This window comes from Poecilia latipinna, unplaced genomic scaffold (genome assembly GCF_001443285.1).
Source record: "Poecilia latipinna isolate Pla-1442-1.1 unplaced genomic scaffold, P_latipinna-1.0 Scaffold680, whole genome shotgun sequence".
NCBI lineage: Eukaryota > Metazoa > Chordata > Actinopteri > Cyprinodontiformes > Poeciliidae > Poecilia > Poecilia latipinna.
Window position 1 is genome coordinate 359,325 of NW_015113296.1, and position 18,441 is coordinate 377,765.

Sequence of the window (18,441 nt, forward strand, 5' to 3'; positions counted from 1 at the left end):
GTTATCAACTGTAAATGGCTCCTGGCTGAGATAAATAAAAGTGTACACAGGAATGCTGAAATTTGGATTATTGAGAGCTGAAGACTGAGGAAAAAATAAAAACTTATATTTGTTAAACACAAACTATTGACAACTGAAAAAAAATCAAAGGCTTAAAGTAACATCTTAAGGCTACAGAGTAAAGTAAAATAAATTATAATAAGATATTTGGGATCTGCAGGAGCAAAGACAGAATTGCTACACTAACTTGTTTATTTTGAATTCATTTTTGGTCAACATATTCTACTAAGTAGGTTTGAAAATTTAACAAGTTCTTTTTCCTCAACTGTATCTGACTTAATCCATTTCCCTGCAGTGTTACGGTTTGAAGGTGTGCCATTACAATCGAATACAAACCTGTCGAAAAGTCAAGTGAAGTTTATTCGTATGGCATATTTCAACAAGGCGGTACAAAGTGTTTCACTTGATAAAAACTTAAAAATAACCAATTATGAAACAAGCAAAAGTCATAAAATTTTTTGTCAAATGCCGTAATCTAAATCATCAAGAATAATAATCAAATATCTTATTTAATGTTCCAGTTGTTTGTAATCAAATGCAGCTCCAAAGATGTGGACTATTAGCCTTGATTTAAAGGAACTGTGTTTTGCAGTTTTCTGGAAGTACATTCCAGATTTTTTGGCATCTTTGCTGATACAATTATTATTGTCGCTCTGTCCAACCTTTCCTCCTTTTTGACTTTTGTTTGCCATCTTTGTGTCTTTCATACTCCTGACACCTGACATTACTGCTGCCCAGAGCAGGTGTGGATTAATGTGTCCTTAAACTACTAAACTCTAGTTTTCAACCAGGGCAACATCTATTTTTCAACTTGTAGAAAAAATATGCTCTGACGCAGTAAGACAACCAGACTTCTCATTAACATTGCATAACCTGTTCACAAATCACCTTCAATTGCAAGATCTTTGGCAAGTTCTTGCTTAGCAATGTTCTTTCTGCTTCCTCTGACTGGCACTAATAAGCAGATTTCACTCCAAGCTGAGCCAGACTGGCCAGCTTACGAAGGCCAGTCTCAGTTTTTTAAACATAGCTTCCCCTTTAATATCTCCAGGGGGTATTAATAAGTCATGCAGCAAACAGTGCGTTAAGCTTCGCTTTTTTCAGAGTTCACAAACACTGCTTGTTATTTCTGTTTACAACACTCATTTATTGTCCATATAAGCCTTTTCAGGTTCAAGGGAGGGTTGGTAACTTTCTCCAGCAGTCACTGAGCGAGAGGAAAGACCCATATTGGTCAGTTCGCCAGTGTAAGCTGGGCGCCACAGACGACACACACACTGATGACAAACCTTCTTACTGAACTATAAAAGTGCTATCAACTGTACAACAATGCAGTCCCTTTTTTTAAATAAGCCAAGATCTGGTTTAGTTAAAGTGATGATTTTGTGTGGTCATCTAAAACGAGACAACCACTATCACAGCAGCCGTGCTTGTGATTAAATATCTAGACGTTTGAAAAAAAGAAACCCAATAATAACATAAGACCTATTTGCAATCTAAATATTGAAACATTAAGCTTTGATGTATTTGAAATAAGTACATAATTACACAGTACTCCCAGGCTCTTAAATGGATCTCCTCTGTCACAGTAGAAGAGCTGATTGTTTATTTAAGAGCACAATTATAACCAGGCTGATTGAGGATCATTTCAGCAGGAGGCCAGCTTTCGCTATTCTTTTATGTTTGTGCCCTGATTGAATTTGTGGAATTTGCACATTGATCAAGGAGCAGAAAACACACACCTGTGTTTTCTCACACTGTTTTCCTCCAGAGGAATCTTCTCTTCTGTGCTGTGGATATGGATTGTCCAGAGTACCATTACATAAAGGCTTTTCGGCAGTTTAGTGTGGCCGTCACAGTGTGCACAACATTCACAAGAACAGCAGTTTAAGCACTAAGCTGTGTTTCTGCAGTTTGTTGAGGGTTACGTGCCTGCAGAGGAGATGGAAAGATGGTGTTTTTAAAATGTGAGATGAAAGGAGGAAAAAAAGAAAAACACGGGGAAACTTGGCAAAGTGGTTGAGCAGAGCCAACCATACAAAATAGACCCAAAAGTAGCATCGGCTTAAGTGCATCATGTTCTTTCAGGTAATTAGGAGAAAAGTGGGCCAAGTCTGTTTTGTAAAGCTCAAACATATTTGTGTAATACAGTTAGTGACAAAAACATAATTTAAATGGTCAAATAATACAGTAACTTACTAACTAACAGTATTCATACTCCCTGAACTTTTACATACTTGATCATATTACAAAAAATTTTGTTATTGTGGGGATTTTCCCCAACTTCTTTCTGACCATGTAACACTTTTATGCTCACACATACAAAAATCTGAAGTGAAAAAGAACTTTGTAATACAATTTCTCCCCACAAATGTCCTTCAAATATAAACACATCACCTATTCTCATAAATAGTGGAACATGTATTAAATTTTACTGAGTTTATTTACTGTTTATTTTTAATGACTACTTTTGCTCAGGAGGGTCTTTTTCTGACACTAACCAAAATTCTGCTCTTTGGATTTCTTTTGCTTCTGCCTGGCAGATGCATCTTTATAACTTTTCTTCCAGCTCGCCCAGCATGTATCCTCCACACATGTCCAGGCAAACTCAGTAACTTGATTTAACTTTGACCTCAAACTGTATAAAATAAATCATATCTCCCATGTACATATTCCCATCTTATCATTCCCATTCCAAATCTGGGCATCTTTAATTTAGATGCCTCTTGTCCTTTCATCAGTGCCATCACATATCTCCCCACTGTCTTTAAAGCCTTCCCTTTCACTCTTGCTGATATCTTCCTGCTGCAAATCTGTCTTGACATTTTTCTCCACCCACTCCACATTGCCTGAGCTCTTTTCTTTACCTTTCACCCGCAAGCACTGTTTTTTTTTTTTTTTTTTCAAAAGTTGACATCAAGTATTTAAACTCAGCCACCTTTAGGACTCCCAAGCACATGTTGTCGCTATTTTCTTGTATTTTCTGTCATTGCTTGCTTTCACCTCTCCAGGCTCCAAACTCTCTCCTTGCTTACAGCTCACAATGTCATCTGAGGAAACTAAGGTCCTCTTAGATTCTTGCCTGATCTAATTCAGCAGCCTGTCCATCACCACCGCAGTCACTCCTATCACACACCTCACCTTGTCTCACTCCTCAAACTCTGTATATGTCCCGCTCACTCCTACACGTTTGACCCTCCAACTCTTCATGCTGTAAGATAGATTAGATAAAGTAATACCCATTCTCAAACTGACATGCTGTCCTCAGAAAACATTTCAGCAGCAAAAGCTTTCCTGGATGTCTGATGCCGCAAAGATTATTGCACAGCACAACAGAAAATGGAACAGTTAGCAGCTGCCAATCCTGTCGGAGGCTCAGCCACCTCCATAGAGACACAGGGCTGTCTGTCAGATGGTGGAAATGTGGAAACACATCAGATAGCAAGGACAAGAAAGAGTCAGGCAGGATCCTTTCCCCTGTGTTCAACCAGAGTGGGTTTGCATTCCAAGATGAACCAGAGAGCAAAATGCAAGCAATATTTTGCAATACAAGAAAATTGAGGCAAGGTGGCTAGACTAAAGAAGTACATGTAATTTGTTAATGTGGTTTAAAGTTTTTTGGGTTTTTTAGGTAACAGATCTGTGCCATTGTTGATGAGGGAATGTACAAGCTTTAGGGATGTTTTCTTACTTTTAAGCCTAAGTTCTTTCCTTGGCTCAGAGAATAGATTCATTGGCTCCTGGTGGCATCATGCTGGTGACAACAACGCAACAAATAAAATAATACTTTGATGTCTCGATACTGATCTGAGTCACTTAACGTCCAATTGCACACGTCAAGTGCCAGACTGATAACTGATAGTGAAATCAATGCATAAAGTACAATACCGGATTAAACTCATATATAGTCCATTAGCGCTGCGATTAAATGGCCATTAACTTACTCAAATAACCAGACCAAGGCCCACTTTGTGATCCCAGTCAGCTTCCAAACAAACTCACTACCAACAATCCAAACCAACTATCTCTTTTTGGACTTCACAAGCCCATGCCGCTCAGCATTATGGTAAAAACAAGCTTTTCGGGGTTGCTAAAGAAACAAAACGGAACAAAAAAATCCGCTTTTGGGCCAGAGCAAGTGTGTATTCCTGGTATGAATACACACTTAGTATAGCAAGAACACAACTGTGTATTAGAGTGTGAGCAACTGTGATGGAAAAAAATGTGTCACCAGTTTACTTTCAAAAGTGTAGGAAGTAAAAAGAATGTTCCACGCAATGCTACAAATATAAAGTAAGAAAATTATGCTAAACCTACCTAACTCGAAGACAAACGATGAGGTCAGAGAGGATTTACATGACTTCTGACCAAGAAAACTTTTGCTTTCAAGCTTATTGCTGAAAAAAAAAAAAAAAAAAAAAAAAAAAACATGGCCTGTTTGTTCTCTGTGCAGAAACAAGAATTCTGCATAAAACCTAGCTTCACTGTTTGGCCCATGAGAGCAATGGACAAGCAAATGCACTTCTTTCTCATGTCTGGACATCATTTTGACGATACGCTCTGTCCGATCTCCATGTTTGCTTAACAGGCAACACAAGACAACCAAATGCAACCTTGTGAGTTTGAAGCAGAGATGTACTGTTATTTTGAGCCTCTTGTCACCTGGAAGCAGTTTGCATCCCAGTTGCAAACCATCCCAGTTTGCATGGCCATGGAAACCGTCCCAGTTTGCATGGCCATGGAAACCGTCCCAGTTTGCATGGCCATGGACCTAACCATGAAGAAGTTCAATGAGAGAAACCCCTTGTACTAGAAAACTGCACTGAACATTGTAACCTTGTAATAGAAGGATTTTAAAACATATAGTAAATGTATCATATGTAGTCATTTTTCCAGGAAAATAGGTTTTACAGTTTTGATCTGTTCGTTTTTATGTCATGGTCCCCGAAACACACAAGAAGTTTTAACTCCATTTTATATGGCTGATTTAGTTGTGTATTTTTATTGTTTTGAAAATAAAACATGTTTTTTGGCCACTTCTTCGTTTGAAGAGAAAAAATCCAGACGATTAAAACCACTCCATAGTTTTTGACACAACAAAACAAAGCAAACAAAAGATTTGAATTAAATTTTCAGATTTTTTTCTTAACTTCAATTGCAGTTGGGTATTTTTTTATTTTTTTTTTGATAGATTAGTGGATGAGAGTGGATAAATGAGGGGTGAGTCTTGTTGAGGAGGCGAACAGCCGTAAAAGTGCGAGAACCAGATGCAAAGTTTTGTATCTGAAATAATATAATATCAAGTTGGGATCTGGGGTACCAAGATACATATTTAGATAATTATTTGAAAATGAGGTAGGGAGAAGTATAAACTGGTTTACTTGTAATAAGATTTAACAAACAATACTTACAAACCATATTGTAGAGCAAGGTCTTCTATGCACGTTTTCACAAGAAGTTTTCTTGACTGCATTGACAGGACACTTGTGGTTTCATATTTTTCAAGAATCTGTGATACTTTCTGCATGAGTTCTGGCCAACTGTCCTCTTCCCTAACAGAATAGAATAGTTACTGCTGCAGTATGTTCAATGTCAGCACAATAATCCAAAGCAATTTATACATTATTAAGAAAAAGCGAATGAAGTTGGTGGTTAAGGTAATAAACTTTAAATTGTGATGAGAATAATTCCCTTTGTAAACTGGTTACTTATTAAACATTCAACTCAGATTTGAAATGAACATGAGTCATCAACTAGAGGATACATGAAATAATGCAATTAGATCATTCTCATTTAGACAACAGAAAAAAAAACATCCTTAATAGTCACTTTAGTTGACTTTTTATTTCAACACCATTATGAAAAATAAATTGTACACAAGAAACTAAATTTGGATAACATTTTACAGATTTTTTCCCCCCTCATACTCTTCTCTGATTATGATTCATCAGGATGCCAATTTGTGCCATCACCACAAAATAACCTTTTTGGTTTTTGGGTAATGAGATGTAAGCCTGAGAGGCTAGTAAATCTCACAGCCTTTTATCTTGGGTGTATAAAAAAAACTGTGCCATTGTTTTGTAGCATGAAAGGTTGAAAGTGTGAAGTGCCTGCCTTTGTATTATACCTGCTGTATATTGCATGCCAGCAGGATCTGAAGTCCACAAAGCACTTGCAAAAAGCTGCTCAAAAAGCATTAGGGGAGTGCACACTTAGAAATATTTAGGAACACATTGACTTCTATTTGAGTAATCTCAGAGTGCTTCTAAAACCTAGTAATAAGCATCATATTCAATAAGGTACTCCTGGAAGGGGAAACTTTTTGTTGCTCTGTGTTGTACATTTACTAGTATTTCAGTCTTTTGTAAGGCTTACGCTAAAAATCACTATAGATTTCTTCAGCCTGATCTCAGTAACAAAATCCTGGACAACTTTTGTATATTGAACTTGAACAAATACTTGCAAGACAGTAAAATGAGATTAAGTCAGGATAAAATAGAAGTATTAAAGTTTCCACAAAACCGAGTAACAAAGTATGTGTGGCAGACATTGTCTGAATTAACGACTGATATCGTAAAACTTCAACCATAAATAATTTAAGTTTCAACTCTACCACAAACTTTGAACAAATGAGACAACTACAGAAAACCCAACACTCATAAAATTGTATTTTAGAGCTCAAATGATAAATGAAACCCATTAAACCCAGCACAACTTTTCGGATCCCTACCCTTTTTAAACTCACTATTTGACAAATTCCAAAAAGACAAACATGACACCCCTGCATTAAATAGATGTAAAGTACATACTTACTGAACTGGTTGAATTTACTCCAGATGAGGCAGTTTCCATTTCTGGTTATTTTGTCAACTTGGCCCATAAGCAGGAAAACCTCCCTCTCTATCCCCCTTCCTCAGTCTGCAAACATTTTTGTTGTGCTTCATCAATGGGAACTATAAATCATTATCAGATATATCATTGGAGAGTGGCACGGCTTTGTGGTGTTGTTTACTAGTGGCCTTGGTGACTAGAAGAGATTAGGGACCACAGGGACAGGAGCATATTTCAGACTGCTGTTATTGCAAAGAATAGAAATTCTTATTATTGTTCCACAGAGGGGAATTTCTCGTGCAACAACTGCAAAGTGACTAGCAATCAAAGCCAGTAGGTTCACACAGAGATAACAATGCACACTAAAACCTACTTTGCCCTTGCTCTCATGAACAGTGTCTGCTTTCCCAGCATCTCCATGAAATGTGGAACATGAAAAGGAAAAAGATAATTGAAAAGAAGTATCAAAAATCTGCATCTTCCAATAAGGCTCTGGTCAGGATGCCTCCCTTTAGGTGTGACCAGAGGCACCACACACCCGTGTGTGAGGCACAGGGTGTGACACCTAAAAGTTGTGCCTCTGGTCACAGGAGCTTCACTTGGTGACAGACCAGATAAAATCTGATGGGATAGAATGCCCAGGTGTCCCTCCTAGGCCCAATGGCTTCCTTGACCTAAAATTACAAAGGAAGGGGAAGCTGGATGGGTGTGGCAGTAGCTCCGAGGTAAAGCACCCGACCCATGTAAAGAGTCCTCAACGCGGCTGTCACGTTTTCCAGCCCCGGCCCGTTGACCTTTGTTGCATGTCTTCCTCTTCTCTCACAACCTACTTTCCTGTTATTTCACTTTCAAATAAAGGCCAGTAGTGCCAAAAAAATCCTTTAAGAAAGGGTAGGACGGATGGCTTCAACAGATCCAAATCCTCATTCACTTATTGCCAGTGTAAATGTAAAATTACACTCCTATTGAGAAAACACAAGCTCTAAAAAGATACCCTTTAATATACTAATTATGTATTTAACCTTAGAAGCTCTACCATGTAAACATTCCCTTTAGATTCATTTATTATTGTTGGAATAGCTTACTTCAGAACAAAGAGTAGACCTCTGAGGTAGAAACCTTTCAGTGGAAAAGGGCACAGGTGGGCGCTACTATATTGCTTACAGTAAAGGTCACATGTTTATTATGCGACCAGACAGTAAGTAATGGACATCAGGGATCCCTTTTTAATTTCTTTTCACAAAGACGGTCAGAAGTGGTAGAACATATTCGATCGCCTCCACTAAACAATGTCCTGATAAGAGTGATACTATGAACATTTACTGAGGGGGTTCTAAGAGGAAACGGCCCGTCTTTGACAGATTGCTGATGCAGTAATTCTGCAAGTATTCATTGATCTCATTGGGAAGTTTCACCCAATAGACTTCAACAAAAGGCTGTAATGAAAAGGTCTAACTGGCTTGTGGGAACTTAATTTTCCCCTTTCTATGTTGTAATGCTTCTCTAAGCTCTTCTTGTTCTTCCACCTTTTTGCCCACCTTTGTTCTTGTTAATCCACTATTTCATTGCTGCTGCCTTCCTTTATCCCCTTGGTTCTCTCATCATCTTCCACTCCATTTTTTCCATTTCTCTCTCAAACATCATGTTTTCTTGCCCATCTCTTGTCTCAATCGCCACCACTCCATGTTCTACCTCCCCTTTCAGTATTTTAATTTAAGTGACACTGACACGGCATTTTAGATACACAATAGGCTTAACTAAGAACAAGCAAATGTAGCATGTTTTTTTTAATCACATGCTGTGATTCATCATGCAGAAATTTAAACTTGCATGCAATATATGACAATATGCAATAACTTATCATAGTGGTTGAAAATAAATACATTTCCAGCCTGGTGTAGATTTTATATGTACCACATGATTGTTTTTTGACAATATTACATAGCTTAAAAAAGAAACATGAAACTAATCTTTGCAGTGGGGGTACATAGATTAAATACCTTAAGATTTAAATAGGTTCTAGTATGAGGTACATGGCCTGGTGTAAAGCGCTAGCCTTTTAAGACAGCAGATTTACATCATTGTTTGTTTACCATTTCAATAATTAAGCACCATCTCCTGGGTGTACCTAAATCTTGATGGGATCTATGTGGTACTTAACAGGGAACTCATGGGGCTTTTTTAGAAAGGACCGGAAAAAGGACAGATTACCAAGTGTCAATTAAAGCGGAATAACAGGACAGGATGACAAGACAGCCCTCAGAAATGCACAATATTAAAAACAAAGAGGAAACAGGAAAAAATGCTAATAGAATAGTTGATAATGTCAGAAGACATTTTTTTATAAGTTTTTTTGGTATGAAATTGACTGCACATTGCTGTGCTGTATGTGAACACAACACATCCTTTTTAAAAATATTAAAGATGCTTTTCAAAATAATTTAATTGCTTTACATTAATTAACTGAGTATCCATATCAACCTGTGTCTGGTTTTGAATTTTTCTTGCAGGTTTGTTTGATTGCATCCTCAGATGGTTTTACGTCTTGCTCACCTCATGTGCTGCTGCAAGTTTTGTTACCACTTAATGTTCATCTCACCATGTTGTTCCGGACGTCTTGTCTGCACTTTGGTCCTGCTCAAACATCCACCTTGAGACCATCTCAATATTTCTTTGCATCTTTCACTGACTCGGTTGGTAAATGTCAACTGGTCGAGTGTTGCAATAAACAACAAAGAAAATGATATTTTGAGAAATTCCAGTGATAAATGCAGTGTAGATGGATGTTCAAAACAAGCAATTGGGCAGAAGAGAGGGTCATCTGTTGAAGAAATAAAAAAAAACTGACATGACTGGGGAGGAAAAACAAAAAGGGCAGAAATGATGATAATTAAAGGTCACAAGCAGAATGAGGCAAAACCCATGAACAACTGAAGTGCCTGGGATTAGTTCAGAACATTTCGCAATCACAGCAGCGGCAAGAGGTCAGAAAGGTCTAAATGTCTTAAAGTGGAATGGAAGAAATCAAAGCTGGATCTGAACCAAAATAGCTGGCACTTTAGTCTGGAATGAAAATGCTTCTTCAGGTGATGATTGTTTGTGTTTTCCACTGCAGTCTAATGACCTGCAAAGATTAGGCAAAGTGGTCCAGTGATTTATGAAAAAAAGGAAACCTCTTATGGTAACTGTGACAGATGGGGCAAAGCAATAGTGCAGAAGAGTAAATCCTAAAGAGGATTAGTTTACAGGGATCTTTTTGGGTGCACCTGTTTGTATTTGAGCTTTAAGACACAAGCAAAGAAAGCCATAATGCCACTATCAAAGTTGAGTATCTAACTAGCATAGCATGCCTTTAAGTGAAGAACTTTTCTTTCTATGTATCTGATACAGTAGCAAACACAAACTAACCTTCACTATTTTTTTATTTATTTATTTTTAAAGTGGCGTAAGTTTTGCAACTTTGCACACATATCGCACAAATGCAGTGCAGCTATAAAACATAATAAAGGCTGTAGAAAACACCCACTACCCTGGGACATGCTGCACGTTGTTTTGCCCGACTTCTTTGATGATTCCCAGTTGGGAAAGGTTTGCATCAGTCTGCAGTAGTTGGGAGGACAGTCAGCATGAAGATTTGGTACAGAAACCTGTTAGTGTGGGTGTAGGTAAAGATGGAAGTTTGCAAGGGTGTGAGAGAAAACAGACTTGCCTGACCTTTGTAGCAGTCAAACATGTTTGGATTTTTAAAACTGAATTTGGATGTCATTGGGTAGTATGACCTGATTACCAATCTAAACACATTTTGCCGGCCGCCTTATATGAAAATAAAGGTTGAGACTCCATCTCTGCTGCAAACAGATTATTGTTTTAAAACTATACTTAATTAAAAAAAAAAAAACAGACACACAGCAGACTCACTTCAGATATATTGTGAGCTTTTTTATTTCATGTCGAGTTCCACTTGAGGAGCATTTATGTTTAGAAAAAATAATGTGAAGGCAGCTTTAAAATGTTCTATAATATAAACTATTTATGTTTTTCCTGATGTCAATAATCCACACAAACTGCTGAAACTGCTAATCCGATATTTGAAATACTGGATTATTAAAAACGGTTAAAAACTCTGATGAGATAGCCTCAACAGAGAGCGCCTTTGAAAAATGAATTAGTAGTTGTGGTTCCAGCTAATTATCTCTGTAAAAAAAATTACATATATATTAATATTATCCATCATTTACTAAAGCATGGATTGAAACCATAAAAATCAGTTACTTTGCACAGTTGATGGAATTGAGAGTTTAATTAGCAGCAAAAATCTATAACTATAACAATCAATTTTGTTCCTGGAAATCGACCTGAAAGCTGCCAGCTCTTTTACAGCTAGTGGCATTGCTTTGAAATGTTTGCATGCTTACTTCTTTTCAATAGCTTGGCTTTCATCTTTCAATATTCCATTTTCAAATCACGGTCTAATACAAGTGCAGCTCCTAATAAGATTTCAAGAAGCAAAATGGTAAATAACGTTTTAGTGTATTGCAGCAAATAGCAAAATTGGAAAGATTTTTCTTAAAATTACTGCTCAGACGACGTGTGCCAAATAATGAGGCTACAGTCCTTGACCCAGCTGTCCTAGGTTAGCTTCCCAGTCCCAGGCCATTTACTGCAGGTCCTCCCCTTTCTCTGCCCTTCTTCCTGTCGAGCCACTAATGAATAAATACCACTAGTGCCAGGAAGAGGCATGAAATGTGCCACTGAGTTCTATTAAAGCTGCAGTGTGCAACTTTTCCAAAAGCATGCTGCATTTGTTCAAATTGTCACCGTATTGTGACAACATCGTATGAGACAGATAATGTATGAGCTCCTCCGTCTCCTCCCAGTGATATTATTGGTGTCAGAAGAAATGCACCACTCCTGAAGACAACCAATCAGGAGCCAGGAGGAGGGTCTTAGTGCTGTCAATCATCCTCATGTACGCTTTGCTCATTGTGGTAATGGCAGAGAAACAACTAACTAACCTTATTTATTCATGGTAGGCTATGTTGTAGTGAATCAGCAACAGTGTAGCAGAGAGATTGGTAGATTGTTTGTGCAGCATATACATGAGTGATTGACAGCATAGCACTAACACCGTCCTCCTGGCTCTAATTGGTTCTTTCTGACGTGATGATGTATTTCTGTAGATGGCAGCAGGATAATTAAGATGGGAAAGGAGCTCGATTTTTTTTACAGACTATCCATCTCTTACTGCCACAACGTAGTGTTTCAACAAATATGTTAAAACAGTACATATTTTAGTGCTGTATGTCAATAAAACTGACATGCTGCAGCTTTAAATCAATGGTTAATCATGCTGTATGTATGTCCTGTACATAGATCTCTGAATGGTCCATATCAACAATTGGAGACATTTGTCTTTGCTAATGCTACTCTCTATCAGGACAAGTTTTGACCTCATTGTCTTCTGTAACATTGCTGGTATTTCTGGCTATGCGTCAGAAGTTTCTCTTTATAAACTAATGCTATTCAGTCTGTAAAGAGAAATTAGTCCAATATTAAGTGAAAGGTAAACCTTTCTGAGTGTATTAAACATATTTATGAATGTGTCCTTTTGTATCTTGATGTTTAGCAAAGAGAATGATTGTAATCATTTTGCATTCAAGGTGTGCAGACAACGGTAAGAAGTGTCGCGAAGAACCACCTACCTTTATCAAGACAGAGAGGACAAATGGAGGAGACCGGATCACTGCAGGGAGAAAAGGAGATTGAGCATCTTAGAAAGAATGACAAATCATTAAATTCATACCTTGGCCCAGGGGCAATTCCAAATTACGCAAGTCAAGGTGAAATTGTAATTGGGGACGATGCAAAATTTAATTATCTCCGTTAGTTCACTTCATTATCTTGGACCCGCTCCTCTAATGGCATGGTTACATAATTCCCAGGTGCCTCTTCTGGTGTTTTATCCGCTTCACTCTCCTGTTTGTGTGCATCGATGTCGTAGGTCAGTGAAACTTTAGACTGTTTTCGTACTACTCAAGATGAAATGTCTTGCTTAATGTTAGAGGTCAATCGAAAAAGTAGACTGGTGCAAAATTGTATAACAGTAGCTCAAATAACTGCAAACTGCAGCAAAGGTATATGGAACATCATATTTAAACACATAAGTCACGCCTTGAAGCAGATGGACGACAGCAGAAGACTATACAGTATGCCAGTAGCTGAAAGCAAGAAACTGAAAATGTGCACAGACTGGAAGAACAATGAGCCAAGATTTCCACTGCAAGACTCAGATGGTAGGATCACAATTTGGGGTGATAACTTAAAGGGGGGGGGGCTATAGTAAACATATTAAGTTTAACATCACAAAATCATTGCATTGTGAAATGTTTAAAAATCAAAAATTGCCCCAAAGTAGCACACAATCCTTTTTCCTTTTTATTAGCTGTTGCTGGCTCCATTCACATCTGTATTTTCCATCTACTATATGCAAATCAAAAACATAATTAAAAAAATCATCTTGATCCCACTTTAATTCAGATGGATAATTAATTTTAAGTGGAGAATTAGTAACAAGAGGGGATAAATTGGGAAACACTGCTCAAAAGGGAAGCAGAGACCACCGATTATAGTGAGCAGTGCCTCTTGGAAAAACTTTAATAACATCAGCTGGAGACCACAGCTTGAGGTTACCCAGTTTGAAGAAATTTGTTTTATTATTCGACCTCTATTTTGCCTTCATTGAAGTCCAACCTTTTTTTCCTTTGCAGGACTGTATGCCCACCAACATACAAAATCACACCTTATAAATATACATTATTATTATAAGACAAGACCTTAATTTCATGAGTTGTCTTCCTCTAATAAACTTATTGTTGTAAAATGAGATAGGCACTGTCCAATTACGAGGGAAGGTACGTATTTATTGATTTTGCCATTCATCAGTTGTTGAGGTGGTTACCAGCATGGCAGCTGTGATGATAATCTTGATCATAAACGGATAATTCAAGCAGTGTCATGAAGTGCAAGGGGAAACATGGAATAAAAAAAAAGCATTAATGTGAGGTGCGATCAAAATTAAGACTTAAGTGCAAACTAAACTATTAAATGTATTACTTTAAAAACACCAGACAAATTTTAATTTCGAAAGTTAAAATAATTAAGAGGAGTAATTTTAAAATAGGTTGCAAATGAAAGATTCATGAAAATAATGCTTTATTTTCATTCATATAATTGAGCAACAACTGGGGTTATTTTCATGTACATGGAAGCGACTGCATTCAGGAGAACGACTGTGATAAAATATTAATGTCAGTCTCTGATTAGTTGTGTTTCCGATCAACTTCACTCGCCAACCACCAATTGAAAACTAATTACCGGATATGAGGAAAATAATGAAATATTCCGTGTGTCTGGATTGTCTCTATCAAGTGCTGGAGTTCTCTCGGGTCCTTCATTAAGATGCACCAGAGCAATTAATGAGCTCATTAGATTTAGTAATCATCTAATCAGTGCGTGGATAATATGTCTGACTTGGAATAGAAATTAGAACTCATCAAACAAACAAATCAACAGTTGAGGTCATTAGGAGGATGTTGATGCAGAAGGCTGGAACATCTTCAACAACCTTGTATTCCCTTTGCAAACCAGAAGGAGTAATTTGACATCTGAACATAGATAAACAAATAGAAAGTGGCTTGTGCTTAAAAGATAACTGCTATGATTATTAATAAGAAATTAAGTTTCAAACTATTTTAGTTGCACATTCTTCTGACATTAAGAATAATTGATTAGATCGTTGGACAACAAAAATGCAAGATGAAAGCATCATGCACACTATAATCCAAAATTTCTCCCTTCTGCTACACCCAAATGGTCATTGATGAGGAATTCATAAGCAATCACAAAAGGGAGCCATTATGTACGCCAGCTTTGTTGTGTTCAAAAACACAAACAAGGCATCAGCCAATCAGACGACAGAAACTCTCTGCTTTTCCTTCTAATAACCAAGATAAGCAAAATAATGCCTTTGAACGCACAGCATACGCCGACATAAGACCACAACAACTGTCGCTGGTGCCACTCTTGTCTGAAAGAGTGACGCCTGGCTACATTTTGCACCAGCTCAACCGAATGATGACAATGAGGCAGACCGTTGTCACACAGACAGCAGTCTACACAGTGACCAGATCTAACTCCCAACAGAGCACCTGTGAAATTTGGTGGAACAGGACATTCACATCAAAGATGTGGCATTCCCTATTCTGGAGCAACTGCGCTATTCCGTCACGTCAATATAGCTCAAAATCTCTGCAGAATGCTTTGAAACCTTTGACAAGTTGGTATATGCCACCAACTTTGTAGGTAGTTCAAAAGGCAAAAAGATGTCTGAGTCAGTACTAGCAGGGTGAACTGTATAAAGTTGGTGGTGAGTGCATAATTCAACTAAAAGTAGCAGAGAATGCACACAAAGCAGCCAAAACAAGACGGAAGCAGAAACATTAGGGAGAGCACCAGTTGTAGAGTTATGATGAAATGCTTAAACAATAGGAGGTGCACCAATGTGCTGTACAACAAAAAATTAACTAACATGGCAGTATAAACTTTCAGGAATTAGCACAGAAGCTAAATTACAACCTTTAATGATAATAATAATAATAATAAAAAAAAAATCATCCCATGAAACCCAATAGTGGTATGCAGTCTATAGTATACTTGAATGACAGAGTTGAAGTCAGTCTTCGGAAGAATCTCAAAGTTCTCCAAACTTTGTGCAGATCTAATACGGGGAGGTGATGAGTAAGAGCAGCAACTGTAAAAGCACCATGACTGAGCTACATCCCGGGCCTGGGTCTTAGAACATCCAAATTTGACAGAAAATCCATTGTCTCATCAATACAGCTGAGAGCAAGGCAGAGAGATGTGGGATGCTGATGGATTACAACTAAAGGAGACCATAAGCTCAAATTGAATGCAAACGTAAGCAACCAGGTTGCCATCACTTTTTTTTTTTTTAATTCCATACTAGCAGATTTGTTTGATGTTCAATTTAATTCTACAGAATATAAATCCTATTAAATGTAAAAGAAAAAAATATTTTAAAAAGTTTAAAACTTGGCATTCCCCACAGTGTTGTCTTGGTCTGTCTCCTTTCTTTTCACATGATGTGCAAAATGCTCTGATGGTCCTTACTTTTTTTTTTTTTTTGTTTTTTTTTTTTGTTTTGTTTTGTCTTTTCAATAACTGACAGGCATTCATGCTTGCTCAGTTTGTGTTAGTTTCTCTGCTAGCATCTGGGCATATTTTCAACTAAGGAAAAAGTCTCCTTCTCAAAAAGTTTCAAAAGGAGAAATTCTCAGCTAGAATTTGTTCTCTAGGTGAGGCCAGAAAACAAAAGTTCAAAATTAGATGAAGTGGGTGAAACTCTTTTGGTTTCGCCCCCAACAGAAATCGGCAGATGAAATTCTTAGGTCAACTCCTTAAGAAATCCAGTCATTATTACATTCACATTAATATGAAACCACATGTATTCTACTTCTTTCGGTTTATTTAATTTAAAATAAACCCAATTCTTAATTAGGTTTATTTTAAACCTAATTTCATCTACTTTTGTGCAGTGAACCTCATCTAAGATTTTGGATGCTCCTACCTTCTACCAGTGTTCACTGCAACCGTTCCTACCATTTACTTAACTTTTGCAAAAGGTGCTAACTGTTATGAGTGGGGAGATTTGTTAGGTCATTTACCTGAGATGCAGTCCCTTCCCAACTTTAATTTCAAGCCAGTTCCAAAAGACTTCTAAGATGACCTTCCACATTCTTTAAACTCACTGAGATGCAGTCGTTGATTGTAAAATATCAATTAACCTTTAAAAATGCAGCAGATAATGAGTTCCCAAAGCATCAAACTGTATAGGTGCAACCTTAATTTAAAAAGTATTTAATGAAGTTTATGTAGTCTGGAAAAAATGCTGCTGCTGTTCACATTATTTCTCCTGCACTGAGCAAGTCAATGGAGGAGATGCCACATTAGAAGTGAGGTGAAGCAGAAGAAGTTTGCTTCGATGGAGGTAGGAGGAAAAAAGGGTATAAACAAATGTCAACTGTACAAGAAGGACTCCCTGGGACTAGCAGAAGTGTCATGATTAGCTCAAGCGTGGCAAGTGAGCAGCCTGATGCAATCTCCAGTGCCAAGGGAGCAGGAGCACCTTGCCAAAACACACTTTCACAAGTGCAGAGTTAGTCAAACAGAAAGGATAGGAAAACGGGGAATAAAAAAAGCTAAAAACGGACCAACAATAAATAGGAAGGTATGAATAACAATGGTGTCCAATATCAAATTTTGCTTATGAAGCTCCAAAAAGCCACTTTAACTACTAAATTATTTGCTGCATGATCTTTGAACTAAATGAATAGAAACAAAAGGAGTTTTTTAGGTCTTCCATTTTCTTATTTTGTATACTTAACGGTATGGTGCATACACACTATACAGCAATTTAAAAAAAATACATATACCAATTGCTGCCATAGCCACAGGGGTATAAAATCCAGAACCCACACAGGAAGAATGATTCAATAGCATTTGTGAAAGAATGAGTCAGTATAAGGAGTTCAGTGAATTCAAGCAAAGTCAGATGTCACCTTTGGGAATTTTCTTGCTTTTAAATATTTCACAGTCAACCGTTATGACAATACGAGGATGTGATTAGAAACAACAACTCTGAGAGAGTGCAAAGAGGTCACCAACTTTCACCAGAGTCTGCATGTGGCCTTCAGCTAGGCTCAAGCGCAGTGCATAAAGAACATTGCGTAATGGATTTCCAGTCTTAAATCACCAAGTGTAACGTAAAGTTGGAAGCAGTTTTGTAAACGAAGCCACTGCCTGAATCTAGAGCAGTTCTCAAGAGTGACGCATTATTTCTCACTGTCTGGCAATCCACTGGATAAGTCAGTTTGGTATATATTTGCCAGGAAAGCGACCTTTGCTTCCTGGTATTGGTCAAGCAAAGATTTTGCAGCGTAGGGAGAATTATAGTGTGGGACTATTTTTCCAAGAGTTTTACTCTGCCCCTTAGTTCTACTTAAATGATCTCCAAATACCTCACCATGCTAATACCTTTAGCATACTCCTGACTCTCTGGGACAGTTTGGGGATGGCCGCTTAAATGTTTGACATTTTTTTTAAATTGCATATGAACACACATTAACTGAAGATATGGTTTAAATATCATCTAGCAAACGGTTGCAACTGTGTAGCGTTCCTAAATTGTGAAAAGAAGCCCCCGCCCCAAAACAACAGTTGCATCCCATTATGCAGTACACAAACTAAGAGAAAAATCTAAAAGAATATTTTCTTTCAAGCTATTGGCATATATGAGCACATGATTAGGAATCACAGACATTTGAGGCTGTCCCTTCATTTTGTTGTGTTGACAGTCAAAACTACAAACCCCCACTTAAGCCTGTGGAAATAGCCATAGCTTGACAGGCCTGTCACTGCAGCAATGCTACAATTACTGTTCCGCAGAAGGAAGTATTCAGAAAGATAATTAAA